A 3,581-nucleotide genomic window follows, 5' to 3' on the forward strand; every position below is an offset into this window, starting at 1 on the left:
AATACGATGGATGTGATGATCGTGACAGTCATCATCATTCACAACTTATGAACACGTGCCTGACAACCACTTCCGTTCTACCTTAGATTGAATGGATATCTCTTGGATATCTAATACAGGGGACCGAGTCCGAGTTATTAGTGTCTTCGTGGTATAAGTTAGAACCCATGGATGGCCATTCCTGAGATCCAGAAAGTCTAAACCTTGTCTGTGGTATTCCGAGTAGGATCTGGGAAGGGATGGCTGTGACGAGCTTAAAACTCGCGAGTGCTGGGCGTAGTGACAGACGCAAAAGGATCAATGGATCCTATTCTAGTATGATCGAGAACCGACAGATGAATAGCCGTGCCGTGACAGAGCATCTTGGACCATTTTCACTGAGAGGACGGGAAGTAGCCATTGACAACGGTGATGCCCAACATACAACTTACCATGGAAAGGAGTAGGATTGATTGGATGAAGACAGCAGGAAAGCAGAGATCAGAGGAACGAAGGCATCTCTATACGCTTATCTGAAATTCTCACCAATGAATTACATAAGTACCACTATCCTATTTTATATTTTATTTAATTTTCATCCACTATAATTTCTTAATACAATTTAATCCGCCTGACTGAGATTTACAAGGTGACCATAGCTTGCTTCAAGCCGACAATCTCCGTGGGATCGACCCTTACTCACGTAAGGTTTATTACTTGGATGACCCAGTGCACTTGCTGGTTAGTTGTACGAAGTTGTGAAACAGATATAAGATCATGAACGTGTGTATTAAGTTTTTAGCGCCGTTACCAAGGAATGGAATGATCACGATTTCGCACACCAAGTTTTTGGTGCCATTGCCGGGGATTGTTCGAGTTTGGACAACTGACGGTTCATCTTGTTGCTCAGATTAGGTAACTTTCTTTTCGTTTTCTTTTCAAAAAAAAAATTTCTTCAAAAATCTTTCAAACAAAATTTTCCATTTGTTTTTGAAAATTATTTTAAAATTTTTAAGAATGAATTCTAAAGTTTCAAAATGGTATGCTGAAGTTTGGCTGGCCATCAAGCTTTAGACTAACCTGGTATGATTCCTGGAATCTTGATTGAGGACTTTGAATTCATTGCTTCCTTTTCCTTATAGGTTTTCAAAAAAATAAAAATGTACAAAAATCCAAAAAAAAAATTAATAAAATCATAAAATCAAAAATATTTTTTGTTTCTTGTTTGAGTCTAGAGTCAATTTTTAAGTTTGGTGTCAATTGCATTTTTTTCTAAAAACTTATGCATTTTTCAAAAATTCATGCATTCATAGTGTTCTTCATGATCTTCAAGTTGTTCTTGGTAAGTCTTCTTGTTTGATCTTCATATTTTCTTGTTTTGTGTTTTTTCTTGTTTTTCATATGCATTTTTAACTTGTTAGTGTCTAATTATTGAAAATTTCTAAGTTTGATATCTTGCATATTTTTCTTTTCTTAAAAATTTTCAAAAAAAAAGTTCTTGATGTTCATCTTGACATTCAAAGTGTTCTTGGTGTTCATCTTGACATTCATAGTGTTCTTGCATGCATCACATGTTTTAATCCAAAATTTTCATGCATTGAGTCAATTTTGTGTTTTTCTCTTTCTTCATTAAAAATTCAAAAATATCTTTCCCTTTTTCTTCTCATCAAATTCGAAAATTTGAGTTGACTTTTTCAAAAAAAATTTTAATGTCAAGTTGTTTCTTATGAGTCAAATCAAATTTTCAATTTAAAAATTCTATCTTTTGCAAATCTTTTTCAAAAATCAAATTTTTTTCAAAATTTCTTTCTAATATTTTCGAAAATTTTTCAAATTAATTTTCAAAAATCTTTTTCTTAATTTTAGTTCATGATTTTCAAATTAGTTACTAACATTTAATGTGATTGATTCAAAAATATTAAGTTGTTACTTGCCTAGTAAGAAAGGTTCAATCTTTAAACTCTAGAATCATATCTTTTTAGTTTCTTGTTAGTCAAGTAATCAACTTTAGTTTTCAAAATCAAATCTTTTTAATTTTCTTTTCAAATCTTTTTCAAATTAAAATTTCAATCATATCTTTTTCAAATTCAATTTCAAAAGCTTTTCTAACTTCTTATCTTTTTAAAATTGATTTTCAAATCTTATATTTTTGTTTCAATCATATCTTTTTAAATTTCAATCATATCTTTTTCAAAAACAAATTTCAAAACTTTTTCAATCAATCTTATCTTTTTGTTTCAATCATATCTTTTTCAAAATTACCTAACTAATCCTCTCTCTCTTATTTTCGAAAATTCCCTCTCTCCTTTTTCAAAATTCCTTTTTAATTAACTAATTGTTTTAATTTTAATTTAATTTCAACTTTAATTTTCGAAATCTAACTTTCAATTTTAATTTTTATTTTAATTAAATTTCAAAATTCTCTCTCTCATCTCCTTCTATTTATTTATTCATCTACTAACACTTCTCTCCCATCCAAAAATTCGAACACCACCTCCCTCTCTGTGTTCGAGTTTTTCTTCTTCTCTTCTTTACATTACATTATTTTCTTCTTCTACTCACACAAAGGAATCTCTATACTGTGACATAGAGGATTCCATATTTTCTTTGTTATCCCCTTCTTTGTCATATGAGCAGGAGCAAGGACAAGAACATTCTTGTTGAAGCAGATCCTGAACCTGAAAGGGCTCTGAAAAGAAAACTAAGAGAAGCTAAAATACAACAACCCAGAGACAACCTTACAGGAATTTTCGAATAGGAAGAGGAGATGGCAGCCGAAAATAATAATAATGCAAGGAGGATGCTTGGTGACTTTACTGCACCTAATTCCAATTTACATGGAAGAAGCATCTCCATTCCTGCCATTGGAGCAAACAATTTTGAGCTGAAACCTCAATTAGTTTCTCTGATGCAGTAGAACTGCAAGTTTCATGGACTTCCATCTGAAGATCCTCTTCAGTTCTTAACTGAATTCTTGCAGATCTGTGATACTGTTAAGACCAATGGGGTTGATCCCGAGGTCTACAGGCTTATGCTTTTCCCGTTTGCTGTAAGAGACAGAGCTAGAGTCTGGTTGGACTCTCAACCCAAAGATAGCCTGAACTCTTGGGATAAGCTGGTCACGGCTTTCTTAGCCAAGTTCTTTCCTCCTCAAAAGCTGAGTAAGCTTAGAGTGGATGTTCAAACCTTCAGACAAAAAGAAGGTGAATCCCTCTATGAAGCTTGGGAGAGATATAAGAAATGACCAAAAAGTGTCCTTCTGACATGCTTTCAGAATGGACCATCCTGGATATATTCTATGATGGTCTGTCTGAATTAGCTAAGATGTCATTGGATACTTCTGCAGGTGGATCCATTCACCTAAAGAAAACATCTGCAGAAGCTCAAGAACTCATTGACATGGTTGCTAATAACCAGTTCATGTACACTTCTGAGAGGAATTCTGTGAGTAATGGGACGCCTCAGAAGAAGGGAGTTCTTGAAATTGATACTCTGAATGCCATATTGGCTCAAAATAAAATATTGACTCAGCAAGTCAATATGATTTCTCAGAGTCTGAATAGAATGCAAGCTGCATCCAACAGTACTCAAGAGGCATCTTC

At 33.4% G+C, this 3,581-nt stretch overlaps 1 non-coding gene across 1 annotated transcript; it reads right to left on the minus strand.

Annotated features, from left to right (window-relative positions):
- Positions 1 to 3,142: 3,142 nt before the first annotated feature.
- LOC148544572 (small nucleolar RNA R71) lies at positions 3,143 to 3,249 on the minus strand. The gene has a single exon (XR_015901472.1). It is a non-coding gene; the product is annotated as a small nucleolar RNA R71 (small nucleolar RNA).
- Between the last annotated feature and the right edge of the window lie 332 nt (positions 3,250 to 3,581).

The sequence above is a fragment of the Arachis ipaensis genome, chromosome B9 (assembly GCF_059453495.1).
Source record: "Arachis ipaensis isolate K30076 ecotype BB chromosome B9, ASM5945349v1, whole genome shotgun sequence".
In the NCBI taxonomy this organism is placed as follows: Eukaryota; Viridiplantae; Streptophyta; class Magnoliopsida; order Fabales; family Fabaceae; genus Arachis; species Arachis ipaensis.